The 18,673-nt window shown below is 39.9% G+C and overlaps 1 pseudogene; it reads right to left on the bottom strand.

The window, feature by feature from the left end:
- Window positions 1-231: 231 nt before the first annotated feature.
- Window positions 232-17,888, bottom strand: LOC118577480 (annotated as a pseudogene).
- Window positions 17,889-18,673: the final 785 nt, after the last annotated feature.

Here is an 18,673-nt window from a genome sequence, read left to right on the forward strand (position 1 = left end):
TGCTTGCCTCCTTCCCCGAATTAGAGCTGAAGTAGCTATCAGACATTGTCTAGTCTAACCATTCTACCCAACAATCAACCAGAAAGAAACTGATAAAGCACTCCATCTCCAAGTCATCTCAGAACTGGTCCAGAACTGGTCCCCAGAAGCAGGGGAAGTCTGCAGATCTGAGGCAGGGCATGGGAGGTCTCAACAGAAAAGAGCAACACAGCGCTGGCTGCTACTGTTGTATTACACATGCAGCCATGCACCACCTCTAGCTGTAGCAGCCGAACAAGTAGCTGAGGAGTAGGTGCCGATTCTATCTTGGTCTCCCTCCTCCTCCTTGTTCCCATTGACCATGCTGCCAAATCCAGAACTGTCACTCTGCTGCTCTATCATTGGAAGAAGGAGGAGGTGTCTAAAAAGACCAGTACAATAAATTCATGCCACCTCTTCACAATCCTGCCTGGAATCAAGGTTATATAAAATTGACCAATAGGGCCAGGAAGGATTTAATGCAGTCCTCATGAACCATATTTCGGGGTAATGTATTTTCTTTGTTAAGGTGCTTTTCCTGCCACAGTTCAGCAACACCCTGCTTTGAAAACATGCTAGCAACACTCACCACTGCATGGTTTCCTGGGTAAAGATTAACTAATATTGTCTCCATTGTGACAAGCTTTCTATTTGTGGCTAAAGACAGATGGACCTGGTTCTGTGTGTGCCTCCACTGTAACCAGTCTGCCGGGAAATTCTTTCAGTTGTGTTAATCAATCCTGAACAAAGCTAATCCAAGCTTTCCATTTCCTTGTTTCACTTGTACCTGAGCTCTATCCCAAAATTTAAGGTATATGATGAGAAATTTAAGAAGTCTTGTTTCTTCCTCTTCTTTTATTTTTCTAAGTCTGGGTTAATCTATGAAAATCTGCTTCTGGTAGTATTTTAATCCCTAATTAAAAGCACATGGCAAGCTCCAAGTTCAGGTTGTTAAATATCTCCAGAAAATGAAGTTGTTTTTGTAGTTCTGGCGCCTAAGTGACAGGTCATCAGATAACTTCTAATATGTAGGAGCCCCTCTAGGAACGTTTTCTGTTCTGGCGAGACACATTCCCAAAACCTAGGAGCAGTAAAAACTTCTCTGCAATCTAGAGACTTCTGTATGGACACACAAAACATGAACTCACTGGTGTTGTGTCTGGGCTATATCCACTAATGTTCTCAGTCTCTCTTATGACCCCTTCCACATCACATAGACATTTGCTTTTATTTGTCAGTTTACATGTTTTACTCTTCTCCTCACCAAAGTGCATACTTGTGAGGGCAGTGATCAGGGAGGATTCAGGAATTTCTCTGTGCACCCAGAATAGGGCTCAGTATATAGTAAGTAACTCAAGAATCTGATGGTATTTGCACATTTTGTATTTGAATAAGTTGTCTGCCTCGTAGCTTGGTGTATTTCTTTACCCATCACCTCTCTAGATCTGTAAATATAAAGCATGAGGTAGATGGTAGAAAGTCCAGGCTTAGATCTAGACCCTTTTAGTTCGAAAAGGGGGAATCTTCCAGGCCATTGAAGCAGTCATCATCACCAGAAAGCTTCACCACAGGGAGTGAAGGTGAACACCACCTCTCAGAAAAAGATAGGCAAGAATTCCAAGGTGAACACCACCTCTCAGAAAAAGATAGGCAAGAATTCCAAGCAGTCAGAGTGAAAGAGCATCTGGGAAGCTTGAGTGAAGTTCCCCAAAGTCTGCCTTTGACACAGTAGCAAAGAACAGACCCCATTATTAGAACTGTGGAAACTGGGCATGATGACCCACACCTGCAGTCCCAGTACCTAAGAGATGGAGGTGAGAAATTCAGGAATTCAATATTGTCTTCAGCTACATAATAAGTTGAGGCCAACCAGGCTACATTAGACCCTATTCAAAAAAACAAAACTAAAATGGGGGTGGGGGAGGAATAACCAAAACTAAGGATTATGGAAAGCCTATACTTTGCAAGCTAATTTAAAAATCTAATTAAAAAGAAAACAAAAAAGGAGTTTTAACAGAAGTATCTTGAATGAGTAGCTAATGCAGATCCTAGAAGCTATAAGTTGGTTATTAACAAAAGTCTCAGTAATGAGCACTGGACACCTTCATATAAGTTGTTGGCCCAAAAACCCCATAAGGCCCTAAAACAATACAGGCTATTGTCATCGCTCTTGGTTACCCAAGAGAATTAGACAGGAAGACCCTGTTGCTGAAGACACAACCAATATATTTTGGTTATAGGATGTAGAGAAATCAAGATGGGACTGAGCAAGAAGCTTCCTCCCTCCTGGCTCCACAGAGTGTCCACAGAGTATTTGCATGCACACATAGTTTTCCTCAAGAATATTGCCTTCTCCTGTCAGTCTGACTTATTTGTCTGAGGAACACAGGTCTACTGTGATCAGCCTCATTTTAGGACAAGAAGGTAGAGCTCATGTGGCAGCTCAGACTTGTATTATGTGGATTATGAACTTATATCCCATGATCATCTGCTTTGGGTTGAAAGTGTTTTCTGAAAGAAGCTGTAGCCTGCTTTCTGACACGTTTTCCATATAGTGCTTCAATTTCCTGTCTCCATAGACAGCCATGTCCTCAGGATCTGGGGTGCAGGTTTGAACATGTGATCACAAGAGGGAAAGGTCTCAGGGGTGTGGAAAGATGACCTAACACATTAATTGGCTACTGTAATGTTTAATTCATCATGTTTTCATTTTCTGCAGAAGAAAAACAAGAACTCATGAAGTTGAGCAATGGAGCTAAGAGCATTGGTGCCTAGGATCTGGTTTCTTCATGATTCAGCTCTACTGGACACATAGTGAGTTATATAAAACCACATAAAAATGAAGGACTCATCTAAGAACATCTGGAAATCCAGGGCTGCAGGTCAGAGTTCAGCCAAGGATATGTCATTGACTGTTGTCACGATCTCCAGGCTCCTGTTCACACAGTTACTGATTTAGACTAACATGAGATGGTTTGAATGATATGACCCACATGGACTCATATGCTTGAATATTTGGTCCCCAGTGGGTGGAACTATTTTGGGGAAGATTAGGAGGAGGTGTGGTCTTATTGGAGGAAATTTGTCACTGGGAGTGGGCTTTGAAGTTCAAAGGACTCATGCCATCTCCAGAGTGCTTTCTGCTTCCTGTCTGTGGGCCAGGATGTGCACTCCCAGTTGTGCTCCAGCATTATACCCGTCTGCCGCCATGATAGTGATGGACACTTGTCCCTCTGGAACTGTGAACCTCAAATAAACCCTTCTATAAGTGCCTTGGTCATGGTGCTTCATCGCAGCAGTAGAAAAGGAACTAATGCAGAGCATGTGTCTACAGTGGTGCTGTTGGAAGTGGTAGAGAACTCTTGTTTGAAAATGTTCTTTGCCGTTGGAAATACATTATCCATCATTAACCAAGCCCTTTGGGAGACCAGACACTTTTCATCCCTGAATCTTTTAACAATCCCTTATCCCTATTTCTTGGGTGATGAATCTAAATCTAAGTATCTAAAATAAAAGCCAAGGGAATACTCCAGAGGAAATGACAAAAGTTTATTTGAAGACTGAGTACTACAGAAACGCACAGTAGTGTTGCATTTTGTCTGAAGCGGGGACCTCCTGGCTCTAGGTGACATAGTGCTTTTGAGTTTACAGTGAATTTGTGGATGCTCAGAAAGAAAGAAAGAAAGAAAGGAAGGAAGGAAGGAAGGAAGGAAGGAAGGAAGGAAGAAAGAAAGAAAGAAAGAAAGAAAGAAAGAAAGAAAGAAAGAAAGAAAGAAAGAAAACTCATCACAAATAGTCTTTTTGTGCAATTGATTTGTCAGTGCAGTCACTACTCAGAGTCCTCTCCAGACCAGCTGCTCATTGCCCCACACTGGAGCTCTGAAGCCTGGGGAGATGTTTATGGCCCCAGGAGCTCATAAAGTAAAACTGTGAAAATATTCCTGCTGACAATGCAACAGGGACTCTGAAAACTAATTAGATGTAATAGCCCTGTCCACACAAACTATGTACTCCAGTTAGAAAGCACACTTCCTGACACACATACATGGTACATGCCCCAGGAAACAGTGGTGTGATTATGCTTATGCTCTGGAGATAGAATCTGTGTCTTTCTAGGAATTTAACGCCACCTTCCTGACTTGATATACATCTTTGGTAAATGACATGAATCACATGCGTCAGTTATTCACCCTCCTTTCTGACTGAACTGTTTTGCCTTAGGGACAGAAGAGGCTATAACATGAGTCATGGTATCTGCTCCATTGCATTTTGTAGCTTAGGCAACTATATTCCGTTTCTATTAAGAACTTGATGCTAAAATTGCAAACAATGCACTTCCAGAATGCAGTAGTACTTACCCTTCACAGTCACCCTGTGTGATTGACGTTATCCCTATTTCAGACCTGAGGTTTCTCAAGTGCCTGCAATGGAAAGCACTGGTATTAGAGAAACCTAAGTCAAAACACCCTGTCACGCAATCTGTGCCTTAAAAAGCTGGATGTGGACCCCACCCTCTCTCTCTGTTCTCTCTCTACTCCCTGCTCTCTGCTCTGCTTCTTGCTTCTCTCCTCCATAGGCCTGGCTCTCCTCTCTTTCCCTTACCCCGCTTTCTTTCTCCTAATAAAGCTCTAAAAACTAACAGTGGTTTCTGTTGTGACTGTGACCTTTCCATGCGGTAACCAGTGCCGCCACCAGTGCCATTTACCTATCACACTCACCTATGGTTCTTAATTCTGAGAGAAGAACCTTAAAGGGAGGCTTTCTGGAATCATAATTGAGATTAGATATCTTTAGGGGTTTCTTGGAAATAACTTCCAAGCAAATTACTAGAACTACATTTTATATCATAGTCTTTGGGGTCCTGTCATTCATGCTATTTTTTTTTATTTTTACTTTAGCTAAACTATAAAATTCTTCCAACTTACATAATACCTTACCTTTCAAAAATAACCTGTTCACAAGGTTATGAGAGTATCTATTTTGCAAGTATGTTTAAAGATAATTTTATAATTATCTATAAGGGTATCTCATTAATTCCTTTAAGAAACTAAGGACAAAAGAGTTTCTTTTTTCCAAAAGTGAAATATAAACACACTTTGATTATAATTATGCTGTTACTGGTGGTTAAAAGGAGAGCTCACTAGAGCCAAAATTAAGCTTTTTAGAAAGGATAACTTCCTATTTCAAATAAAAGGAAGTTTGAACACATTGTCTTTGTTCTTTTTTGTAAGAGTTTTCTACCCTGAATTTTTTAAGGCACAGAATGTGTTTTCTGTCTTGAACAAGTGGGGGATGGCTCTCTAGACTTCTGTGCCTGCATCAGCTGCTCTTTGAAAGTTTCCTCTTGCATTTCACAGCTCTGCACAATTTCCCATCACAGCTCATTTCCATTTTCCTCATCCCAGGCACTTATGCAATGTACACTGGTAGATGGTTAGCTTTTTCTTCCTTCCAAATGTTTCCTTCCATTTTCTCATGACAAAAAGATGCTTTCAAACCAGTATCCAAAATACATCACACAACTGAGATAGTATCAAAATAGTCTGTGCTCTCAGCATTTCATGACAACTTGTAGTTTCCATTCTTGAGCACACGTAGGTCTGCATCATTTGCTCATGAAAACACAGACATCTTCCTACATAGTCTTTGCTGATTGCTTCCTGAAGCAAGCTACTTCCCCTCTCTAAATTCTTATTTCCTCATTTCATAGATCAAGATCTTCTCAGGTATAATCAAAATTTTCTTCACTCATTCCAATTCTAGATTAACATCAGTACTTGTCTCACTTTCTTATTCTGTTTCTGACTATTGAGGTCACCAACCATCTCTACACAGCCAAAGTCAATGCTCACATTTCCATCTTCCTTTTTTATTTTGGTGTTTCTGATACATTTGACACATGTGCTCTGTTTTGATATTATGTCTTTTCTAGGCTTCTGGGATACTTACCTCCATTTCCTTCTGTCTTATCTGATTAATTTTGCACTGTGATTGTGACATTCAAATGAGATTCTCAGTTTATACTCCTTGGCTCTCTTCTCTCTTGTTACCCTTCTGCTATTTGTTGCTTCTGTCTAGTCCCACAGCTTATTTGCCCTATAGATAGAGCTCTCTCTCCCAGCGTTTAGGAATGGATATTTATATCCTTTGGATTTTTAGCAAGATACCACCAGTCAGCAAAACACTGGTGCCCTGGCCCTGGTGTATAGCAGGGATTCAGAATACCACTGTTCAAATTGTTCTTGGGAAAAACAATCATAACATGAGAGTCAAAATTGACTCTGTCTCACACCACACTTTTTCTGTGTAAGTCTTGTTGGCAAAGCATACCGAATAGATTCTCATTCCAACCGCTCACTATTTCCACTACTTTAGCTCTAGACTATGCCTCTACCATTTATCACCTAGATACAGAAACAGCTCCCTTATTTGTTACTTCTGCCTCCACTATTGCCCATTATAGTCCCACCTCACAAAGCTGTTGAGATGCCTTCTCCAAACCCATAATGATAACTAACACTTGTTATTATCTACTAGACCCTTTCCTGAGCTTGCTTGCACTTGTCCATTGACACCCATTGAGATGGTTATTATATCTGCTTCTATTCCATAAATGAGAAAACTAAGGAATACAGAAATGAGGAAGTTAGTAAGGATACATTGCTAGAAAATACAGGAGTAGGGTTTGAATGCAAGGAGCCTGGATCAGTTTATTGAGCTCTAAAATACTGTATTTCCTTATTGCTATGTCACTCATCTGACTGCTTCTTATTGCAATTGGGCTAAATCTAGCTCCTTGCTAGAGTGTGGTCAGGGCCCATGCTGTCTATTAAATGTACTATTATATTCTATTTCCTAATACTTGTACAGTATCCATGCTGGCCTCCAATGTACTGCTCTGCTCACTACTGTTTTAGGTATTATATTTGCTGCTTTTCTTGGAACACACCTTGCTTGCCAGCTTTCTGCATGGCTGCCTTCATCTGCTTATTTGAATCTTACTATAATTTTTCTCACCTTCAGGAGTTCTCTTAACTTCCCTGCCTCAAGGTATTATATCTAGGCTCCTTAGGTACACCTCATTTTACTTATTTGTATCATTCTACATTGGAAGTCACCAGTGCCTGCCGATGACATAAGATGCAAGACCCCAGGATGTGCATGTGCGGGAGTGAGGGCAGGATCCTAACAGAGTGAGCATGGAAGATGAGAAGACACAGTAGTTTATGACACCCTGACCAGCTGAAGACATGCAAAGAAGTATGTGGCTTGACTCAGCAGCAATTCTATCTAGAACTCCCAAGTGCCAAAGAAATAGCATTGGAATGGGATATGGAATCAAATGAGTCCAAATTAGTCTGGTTTTCCATCTGCTTCTTCCATTTTGTTTGATTTTCTTCTGTGACACTTTCATTTTCTAACATGGTAGATATCTCACCAGGTTTCTACTAGAAGAACAATTAGTAGATCTAGCAGTTATGAAATAAAAATAGATTAAAAACATTACTTGGGGGACATAGCTAAGTATGTAAAGTCCTAGGCTTGCAAGCATAAGGACCTGAGTTTGAGCCCCCAAATACACATTTTAAAAAAGCTAGGTACAGTGGCCCACACTTGTCATTCCAGCAGATTCCTGGGGCTCAGGTGATCCATAGTGAGAAACATTGTCTACAACCAGAACAATGGTGCCAAGTCTTGGGGCACACTAAAGAAGAAGATGCAGAGAAAGCATGAGAGCGAAATGATCGAGCGGAGTGCTACACAATGCTGTCTTCAAAACATGGCATAGCTGTCACACCCCCGAACCCACAGCATCTGTCCTTACCTGCAAAAGACCAAGCTAGCCAAAATCCCAGCTTAAATAGAGTAGATGATCACCAGGCCACACACCTTATTAAGGAGCCGTGGCAGTTAATAGTTGAAGAGAGAACCATTCATTCGTTTATTAGAATGTGGCCACTGATAGATTTCCCACACTCCACAGGATGTCCTCATATCCACACACCTATGGACAGCACTAATTGGACTTGGTAATTCATCAAAAAATGGAGACATGAAATTATAAGAGGGCATATTGGGGGCATATGGGTAGAGTTGAAGAAGAAAAATGGGGTGGATGTGAAAATATTTCATTATATACATGTATGACATTTTCAAAAATAAAACCTACAAATAGAAAAAATTTTAAAGTTGAAAGGCAACTATAGTTGTCCACTGATCTACATACACCCCTTGACACACACATACACACACACACACACACACACACACACACATACACACACACACACACACACACACACAAAGCTGCACACAAATATATATCCACATAAACAAAAACAGCTGTTTTAGATTAATTTCTGTGGTTGTGATTAATTCCAGATAAAAATCAACTTAGAAAACAGAGAATATATTTTGTTTACAGTTCCAGATTATGATTTACCATTGTGGGAAATCAGGTGGAACTTAAAGAAACCAGTCACATTACACACACAGCCAAGAGCAGAGAGAAATAAATGCATGCATGCCTATCCTGTGCATACCCTCCCTACATACATATACAATCAAGGTCCATTCCCTGTGGCCCACAGTGGGCTGAGTCTTCCCACATCAATTAACAATTAAGACAATCCTCGATAGTCTGATAGTCTTACCCTCAGGCCAACCTCATCTAAACTGTTCTTCACTGAGACTCCTCATCCAGGTGATTCTGGGCTGTAAAAAGCTGTCAATTAAAATTAACAACTTCATGCCTTGTCAACTTGACATACACATTACTTTAAGCCCTAACCTATCCTTTTCCCTGAAGACCCATGTTTAATCTCATAATATAAAATACAATTCAACTTTAAATGTACTCATAGTCTTTAAAACTTCTAACAGTTTAAAGATCTTAAATCTCTTTACTGTGAGCTCTTGTGACATAGAAGAAATATTTGCAAGATATAATGGCACAAGGCCAACACTCTCATTTGAAAATGGAAGAATCAGAACCTAGTAAGGAATTAAACTGAAAACCAAAATCCAGAATGGAAAAGCCCAACTCCTGTACTTCCACATCCTATATCTGGGGCTGCTGAAGCAATTTGCTGGAGTCCAAAGGATTTGGATAGTCCAGCACTTCAACTCTGCCACCTACAGCACACAGCTTCTCTCATAAGCTTATGTCCGCTCCACTCAAAAACTGCAGCTTTCCCTGGAGACTGACACACAGTCTTGGAATCTCCAAAAGTTTTGGCTCCTCATTGCAACTGAGGCTTTGCCTTCACAGCTCCATAAAATCACATTTCAGGGCCACTTTGCAGGAACCCTGAATGACACCACCACACAGTTCCTGGCCTAAGCTGGTCTCTATGACCCCTCAGTCTTGCATCATTGCCCTTTAAGCTAGTACAATGTAGATAGCATTTATGACATTGCCTAGTTCCACTGCTAGCTGAAAATGTAGCACAGATACATCGGTGATTGCTGACCCCAAAAATACACTTTCTTGTTGCCCTAGTATAAGGCAGAAGGCTTCTTTGTAGTTGTCCTGATTTCTCTATCAGTTACACTTGCTGTTTCAGCACTAGCCTGACTCTGCCATGGTGAAAGGTCCTCTAACAAACAAAGTCCATTTTCTTGTAAGTACATTCCACCCAAGTTCTTAGGACAAGAGCAGAACAAAGACATATTCTTGGCCAAAATGTCATGAGAACAATCCCTATCCCAGTTTCTCTTAAAGTCTTGCTTCTCCTCTAAAACTTAATGATCCAGGCCTCCACTGCCCATAGTTCTCCCAGCATTAGAGTCTTCCAAGTTCCCACTATAAGGTAAAGATCTAATACCATAATTCAATGGCTTTTTCTATCCAGTGTATATCAAATACCTGCATGCTCTTCCAGAAGACAACTCCAAAGCCTCAAAAAGACACATAGCTGGCTTATCACAGTAGCAGCTCCACTTCCTTAGCAATTTCTGCCCCTCGCTTTATTTCTGTTTCTCTGATAAATATCCTGACCAAAAAGAAGGTAAAACAAACAAAAGCAAAAACAAGAAGAAACAACTTAGAAGAGAAAGGTTTATTTGTCTTATTCAAGATTGTTCCCACAGTGATGGTCTGTAACCTGGAATTGTAAGCCAAATAAACCTGTTCTGTGCTGAGTTGCTTTTTGTGAGGAATTTTTAATTCATTCTTTGAGAACTTTTTAAATTTAAATATATTTTGATCATATTCTTCTCCTCCCTCAAGTCCTTCCAGATCCTCTCCCCGTCCCTACCTAATCAACTTTAATTTCATTCTCAAAAACCAACAAAAACCTAATGCAAAACACCCCAAAACAAGAAAACAAAATAAAACCATGGGGTAAAAACAAAACAAACAAACAAAAATAAAACAAAACAAAACAAAAAACATAACCAAATAAGGGCACACAAAAAATCTGTGGCATTCATTGCATGTTGGTCAAACACTTCTGAACATGAGGCCTGTTCTGGAGTGGTTGAGATACCCAGTGACATTCTATTATAAAAAAACTGATTTTCTCTCTTCCAACAGTTGTTAACCTTTACCCTAGTAGCTAGGTCTTCATACATTCATTTATTTTTAAAAGTATAACAAAATAAAATATAATAGGATCAAACAAAATCTATCACTTAGGAATTGGACAAGACAAACCAACAGAAAGAAAAGAGACCAAGGAAAAGATCCCTCAAAAAAAAAAAAAAATCAAATCAGAGACTCACTCATTGGCACACTCAGAAGTCCCATAAAAACACTAAATTTGAAGTCATAATATAAATGGAGAGGAACTCATGTAGACCTGTGCAGGCTCTGTGCATGCTGCCTCAGTCTGTGTGAGTTCAGATGAGTTTGGTTCATGTTGATTTGTTTTCTTTGTGTCCTCCAGCCCCTTCTGGTTTTTACACTTTTGCTGCCTCCTCTTCCATAGGATTGCCTAAGCCCAAAGGGGAGGGATTTGATGGAGATATTCATTTAGGGCTGTTCCAAGGTCTCTCACTGTCTGCATAATATCTGGCTATAGGTCTCTATATTTCTTCCCATTTGCTGAAGGAGTAAATTTCCCTGATGACAGCTGAACAAGACACTGTGAGTATAACAGAATGTCATTAGGAGTCATTCTATTATTTTTGTCTTTTCTATATTCCAGTATTATTTGGTTTTCCCCTATGTCCTTGATCTATCTAGTCTCAGGTTCTTGGCCACCCAAGCAGTATCAGATACGAGTTGTAACTCATGGAGTGGGACTTAAGTCAAATCAGTCATTTGTTGTTTACTCCTGCAAGCTTTGCACCACCATTACCCCAACATATTTTGCAAGCCATAGACCACTGTAAATAAAGGGTTTGTGGCTAGCTTGGTTCTAATGTTACTCTTTTATTAGAATACAACATACCTTTCTGTACCAAAGACACTGGAACATAGAGGTAAAAGTTCTAAGTAGGCACCAGCTCAACATCTCCATGTTTAATACAGGTGTTGTCTTCAGCAATGGGGCCTTGCTATCAGTTTGTAAAGAGCAACCTGCAGTTTTGGCAATAGCATGATTTGTGAACTATATTCCATCCCCCAGTATCCTATCTTACCCAGTCTCTGCTACAATTTAATAAGAGCAAATAACTAACTTAAATCTAATGTGAGTAGACAACATTTGTCCCTGGCCCATGAGAAACCTCTCGGGGAGATGCCTTCATATTATTCACATTCTGTTCCAACTGGCAAGGATGGTGAAACCCAGAGCATACTAAGCTGAAGATGGCATTCTTACATCTACCTCCAGCATCAAATTATTTGAAAAAGTAGAATTTCCTTACTAACTTGTGACATCACTTACTCTGTTATAAAGAGGTAGAGAATGAACTTTAACTGAATTTGAGCCATTACATCTTAAGTGAATTTGCAATAGCACATTAACCCACTCTAGTTTGTATAAGTAGCTCTTACTGGTTGCCTCCTTTCTCTGAAGAGTTATAGTTTATGGGACATCTTTAAATTGTATTGCTCCATAAGGAACTAATGTCTAGGAGATAACTTTGGAGTAAAGATGCTTATTTGCATGTTTGGTACGAATTCCTGTGAATTTATCTCAATGACACTAAAAATGATCAACTCTTTGAGCGCTAAGGAGGCACTTTAAACCTCACTTACATGCTATGAGCTCCAGCATTCCTGTGTCTTACCCTATACACATCAGTGTAAGGGACTCCTAGCTGTGGATATAGAGGTCAGTGATAGAGATTCTGACCTTGAGGGGAGGTAACATAACAGGTGCTTACATGCCATTTTCTTTGACTTTTCAGTGGCAACTGATTTTAAAAACTAAATAACTTGAATGCAGAGTTTGACATTTCCAAATTTGATCTGTATTGTGAAAGTGAGGTTCATAAATAGTAATACCTTCAACAAATATTTCATTTTTGTTGATTTTCAGAGAATGGTTTGAGTATAAATCCATTGGACACAAGAATCTTGCCTGGGACAATAACTGTGGCCTGTATTTGCAATTCCTTCTGTAACATTGTACAACACAGACCATTAACAGTATTATTTTAATTCCCAGCTTGGTAAAATTCTGCATCTCATTTTCAATGTATAAGTGGACACACCTACAAGTAATTTCTTTAAATCATTTTTCAGTTACAATTTAGATTGAAGTTTCTGTTTTTAATTAGAATAGTTGCTTGCTTTGCTTTAACATAAATTTTATCATCAGTATTGAAGAACACAATATAAAAGCCCTCAAATAGCAGAGTGCCTTTGAAATCCAAACCCTTGGACCTAGATTAATTCTGATTGGCTTGTGATTTGGCTTTTGTGTTATCCACTTTGGGCTGTGACTTGGCCTTTGATTGTGGTACTTCATTGTTTCCTCTCCCTAATGGAAATAAGGCTTTGAGTCTAGCTCTCTTAAGAAAATGTTCCTGGTCAGTCATGTGTTAGCTCTGTGTGAACAGTTTTGAATACAATCCTTCACTGTTTTCTGGGTGATGATGAGATATGGACCACTATTTTTGTTTTAGAGACAAGGAAACTGGGAGTTGGAGAAGCTAAGGAATTGGCCCATGGTCACACAGAAAAGTAAGTACTAGAAGAGGAAACAAACAGCTGACAAAATCAACCAAGTTGTATTGTCCTCTCCATACACTGCTTTGTGCATACTGTTCATGGAACATTTCCAAACACAGTTACTCCATTAGTAACTAATGTCTCCACCTCACATAACCAATGTAGAAACCCAGGCCACCAAAGAGACAGAGAAGAATGGCAGAGGGATTTGATTTCATTCTTTCATCCTTACGTGGACACCCTTAATCACAGCACCTTTCCGTTATTCTGTGGCATTGTGGGACTGTTCACCAGAATTGCTCCACTTTGGAATACCTATTGGTTCTAGTTTGTTTTCTATTTGATTTGGGAAGCTATGTTTGCTGGTTAGTTGGTTAGTTGGTTTTGTATTAGTTTTGTTTTGTATTAGTTTTTATTGGGCGATATTGTACCTTAACCAATATGTAGCTACTTTATTTCTTCTCTTCCATACCTGATTTTCTTTTAATGTGGTAAGTTAGTCTATGTAAACACCACACTCTTCATTGAGATTTAATATGTGTTATTGGGTTGGTTTTTATTTCTCAGGAAAGCCTATTTGAGGACCAAATTGAAAATGTGAGTAATTTATTGGGGTAGTACCCATGAAAGATAAAGGGAATTAGGAGTAGACAAAGAGAGACTATTTATAGCTAAATACAGCTGACATTGGAGAGCATGTGTGAAGAAAGTAAAAGAAAGGGTGAGTTGTAGCAAAAGCTTCAAGCTGTGACGGAACTCTAAATAGCCTCAGACATTACTATGGGATATTAGCACAAGGCTTGCCTATGGAATAATCATGAGTTGGGTGTAATGGGCAATCCCATGTGACTCAATAAAGCCTGGCCATTGGTCACAAACTCCCAAAGTGAGGGTGTCCTCAAATACTGCAACAGATTAGAGAATGGAATAATAAACCCCAAGGTTATAGGTTCTAAATAGGATCCAAGTACAGATGATGTAAAGAGTTTGTTGAAGAAGGGATCCCGGGAAACATCAGTAGCAAGTGAAGAAATAACTCACAGAAGGAAGACCAATAAACTGTGTTTGATCATGCTCGTTCCCTGTTGCTGTCACAGCAAACAACTCAAACCCTGATGGCTTTAAATAGCATAGTAGCATAAAAACACTTTGTTGTTTTTAAATATTTTTATTCTTTGAACATTTTATAGATTCATACAATGTATTTTGATCATTTTTACCTCTATTTCTCCCCCTAACTGCCAGTACCTTGTCCCCTAATTTTGAGTCCCTCTTTAAAAAATAACCCAGAGTCCAGTTGCTGCTGCCCATAACTTCCTGGGGAAGGGGCCATCAGTGTATGGTTGATCATTACCTTAAAGAAGATCAAGTTGCCCTTCCCTGTTGTGGAATATTTGTTTAACCAAGCAAAGATGTGTTGCATTTGTTCACACTGCCTTTTCTAACTGTGTAAAGATGTGTTGTATTTGCGTTAATTAAATAAAGTTAACCTGGACTCATAGAGGCAGGGTTACCAACTGGTTAACAGGAAGGGCCAGGGAGATCGGCCTGGGTTTTTTTTAGTTGGGGTGGTGTGGAAGGGAGTGTCTTCCAGTTGCCAGCAAAGAGAGAAAGTTAAACAGTTGCTACTCAGAGTCTCTAAGCTCACAAGTTTTCACCCTAACTTTTGCATCTCAAGTTTTATTAAAACAATAGAGATTTAGTTAGAACTTCCTTTAGTGGCAGCAACAGAGCCATTGTCTGAGGGAGCAGAATTCTGCCCAGGCTATAAGGCCTTAGCAGCCAGGCCTCCTGCAGTTTAAAGCATAGCCACCGAAAGGAAGATAAAACAACACCCACAGAAGCCCTCAGCTAGAACAGGGGTTTGTGAACCCCTCCCCACTGGAATGGTGATTGGCTAGATCTTGTGCAGGTAGCCACAGCTGTGGAGAGTTCATGAGCACAGCTGTTTCATCATGTCCAGAAGATTTTGTTCATCCTCGTCCTCCCCAACTCTGGCACATGCGCTCTTTCTGCCCCTCTTGGCGATGGTCTCTGAGTCTTAGGGAGAAGAGGAGGTATGATACTGGCTGTCTCGTTTGTGGATGAACACTCCTCAGCAACTTACTCTCTGCGCTTTGACCAGTTGTGAATTTCTGAGTTAACTGCGGTTCTCCACACAAAGAAACTTCTCCAAGGAGGTCTGAACACTGCAGCAATCTAACTTCAAATTCTTCTTAAAAGGCTTGTGCATTGCCGGCGGTGGTGGAGCACGCCTTTAATCCCAGTACTCGGAGGCAGAGCCAGGCGGATCTCTGTGAGTTCGAGCAAAGCTACACAGAGACACCCTGTCTCGAACAACCAATGTGCGAAAACATCCAGCAGGTTTCAGTGGCTGCTGATATTTACTGACTGCTTACTATACACCAGACATTGCCCTAAGTTCTTCTCACATCTATCAGCTCATGTGGATGTCTGAGAAAGTACTACCATGCAGGCTTTATACACAGAGAAACTGAGGCATAAAGAAAAAGTAACTGTACGGTGTTTACAGGTTTAATGATAGACATACCAGAACCTAGCTCTGAAGCCAGTATTCTGAACTATTCCACTATGCTGTCTTCCTCTTCTGTTCTACTAGAACTTTATGATCCTCTTTGCTACACCAATCTAAAGAGAACATGTACATTCACACTGTTTATACACACAAAAGCAACTGCTTCCTACCTTACTAATGATGACTATTCAAATGTAATTCTACTTTTTTCCATCTTTGGCTGTAAATATGTTTTGAGTCATTACTCTGATGATCCTTTTGAATGTTAACAATCATTGCAGCAAAAATTTTACACATTTCTGAGGGTATATAATACCTTAATATATGCCTATATATTTTATTCTTAGTTTTAAACGTGCATCAAGTGACAATCATTACCAAGTGTTACTAGCACATTCACATGATGTAATTACTGACCAGGTCATCCCTGCTGGTACACTGAACCATCCACTCTTCCTTAACCAATGTGCTGCTCTTCCTCTTTGTGTATGTGATGGACAGTACCACCCTCATCAATGGGATATTATTGCTTATGGATGGACTAAAAATGTTTAAAATTTATGATCAATATTTTCAATTTTTTAAAAAAGAATCATATATATTATACCCTCATTAAATTTTTAAAAGATGGGGCTGGAGAGATGGCTCAGAGGTTAAGAGCACTGCTTGCTCTTCCAAAGGTCCTGAGTTCAATTCCCAGCAACCACATGGTGGCTCACAACCATCTGTAATGAAATAGGTACCCTCTTCTGCCCTGCGGGGATATAAGCAGACAGAACACTGTATACATAATAAATAAATAAATAAATAAATAAATAAATAAATAAATAATCTTTAAAAAATTTTTAAAAGATATCTGAGCTAATATTTTTCAAATATTATAAGAAGACAATGACTTAAAAAGAAAATAAATTAGCCCTGTGATACTGATACACAGTTAACATATCAAACTACTATAATACTGTAACTCCAGTGTTTACCATGGTCATTTCTGAAAGGCCATGGGGTGGGGAAGGGAGGGGGAGATGTAGGATGGAACAGAAGGAATCTTCTGGCCGGATGACTTGGAGCCTGGGAGGTATTTGGATTGTGCTGTTGAGGAATTTTCTTGCCCTGATCGTCTTAACAGTCTTCTCTATCGCTCCACATCAAGATCACTCGGGTCCAGGAAGATCTTCTGTCTTCTGGTGGGGATGGCTCCTCTGAGTCATCCAAGCCCCTTATGCCATGATTGTTCTTATCATTACTGTCAATACCCATGGGTGTACCTGTATCAGTTCCCATACTGGAAGGCTCTCCATTGAAAGTAACCTTGCCAAAGCCATCTCTCGGTACTTTCAATGCGCAACATGTATGGCAGTTGAATTTACAATCTTTCAACTGCATTCCTTGGCAAAAGAAGCCTTTCTGTAGATACTTGCAGTCCTGACATATTGTTGGACTACTGTAAGAATGGACAGCAAATGTTTGTGGAACTTTGACCCTGCATGTCACTATCTTTTCCATCCAGATTGAATGGCCAGGATGGAATTCTCTTACTTGGTTCTTTGTGAGTATGTGACTCTTCACTGAGAAGGAGCACACATTCAGGCTGCAGGGGTCTCAGAAGGAGAAGTCAGGTTCCCGCAGAGATACATTTGACCGATATCTTTCTTACTTCACTATAGTTATTGGAATCTTGAAGGCACATCATTTATGATAATTTAATCCACAGCCTCCCCATTTTAATCCTTGACATATCAATCCACAGAGCATTTCACCAAAGTAATCACAAAAAGCAGGTGCTTTATAAGAATGTTCATAGAGAATATGAGGGCAGATCTGGAGGTCCTCTACTGTGGCCAAGGATGACAGAACAACTTCTACAAGATCTCCTTCATGGATTTCATCTTTTGAGCTAATCAGCCACAAAATGTTTTCTGAGTTCATGTCATAGTGAAACAGAAGAATTTTGTTATACATGCCGTGGAATATACACTTTGGAAACTTCTGATGAACAATGGAGCACACAAGGTCTTTGACAGTGGACAGAGACATTTCCTTTGATGGTAACACTTCCCACATGAAGCCAATCTGAAGCATAAATGAAACAGTATGCACTGAGCCTCTGGAGTTTGTGAGTGATGGGGCACTGAAGCTGCCTTTAGAGAACTGAGCTGAAAGTCCTTTCTCAGGACTTGAAAATGAAGAAGATGTTGAAAACACAGAAGAAAGAGGTGTAGGTAACACAGACTTCTGGGTTGTTGGAGGGGAATTCTTTGCAGGCATCTGCCTTTCATTAATCTACAAAAATAGCTGTCAATGCTTTTTAGATGGTTTTGAAGAAGTTTTCAAAATAACAGCAGTTAAAAAGTAGACTGTGCTTCTGGATGTAGATGAAAGCTGCTTGAGTTCCTCGGTTGAGCTACTCAGACCAATGATGACAAATTCTGTTGCTTCAAGTTGAATGCACAAAAGGTCCTATTGCTCTCACCCTCGGTCCCATCAAGCACTTACTCTTTAGGACCACATCCAGATCTGTGACTCGCCTCACATCACAGTTAACATTATAAGAATATAGCTGGTACCGATTATTTTATGAAACATCTTTGCTTATTTGAAATCTGTTCTTGTCTTTTCCATTTCACTTCAGAAAATACCAATTGAACGCAGTTGCTTTGTGTCAAGATGAGATCTTCTTGATTAAAAGTAGTGTTTCAGATAATCTATTCCTTCAGTAATTGGTGGGACACCTCAAACGATCCCACCTTAAATCACCCTCTCATATGTACTCATTTCCATCTTGGGTGGAGGGTTAACTTCCCTCTGATGAAGTATAAAGCTTTTAAAGATACTACAAGCATATTTCTTTTGATAAATAGGTCCATAGAAAAAATCTGATGCCTTCCAAAATGCTTTCAATAGAGAGACAGGTTCGGCCCCCAGAGCAGGAATCAACACGACTTCATGCACCTTGCAAGATCACACCCTCTGCTTATTCCCTTTCCTCATGCCCTTTCTCCAGTCCCCAAAATAAATACTTTTTATCCCACAATTTCTGTAGGTCAGGATCC

The sequence above is a fragment of the Onychomys torridus genome, chromosome 2 (assembly GCF_903995425.1).
Source record: "Onychomys torridus chromosome 2, mOncTor1.1, whole genome shotgun sequence".
Lineage (NCBI taxonomy): Eukaryota > Metazoa > Chordata > Mammalia > Rodentia > Cricetidae > Onychomys > Onychomys torridus.